Source organism: Bison bison, unplaced genomic scaffold (assembly GCF_000754665.1).
Source record: "Bison bison bison isolate TAMUID 2011002044 unplaced genomic scaffold, Bison_UMD1.0 scf7180017864526, whole genome shotgun sequence".
Lineage (NCBI taxonomy): Eukaryota > Metazoa > Chordata > Mammalia > Artiodactyla > Bovidae > Bison > Bison bison.
The window spans coordinates 2193727-2193995 of NW_011495077.1; positions in this window are offsets into that span (position 1 = coordinate 2193727).

Here is a 269-nt window from a genome sequence, read left to right on the forward strand (position 1 = left end):
AGGGGAGGGGGTGGCTCTTGGAAGGGACTTCTCCGATGTGTTGATTCCTTTTTTTCCCCTCCTCCTCCCTCCCTCCAGCGCTCACTCCGGGGCGTCGGGGACGGAGATGGAAAAAATAAATAAATAAATTCACGGCGGTGAGGGAAGTGAAGGAAAATAATCAATGCTATTTGGCTGCGGCTGAAGTGTTTTCCCGGCTTCGTGAGGGGGTTTCCATTGATTCACCCTGGGCACTCGCTCGCTCCCTGCCTCCTCCTCCTCCTCCTCCC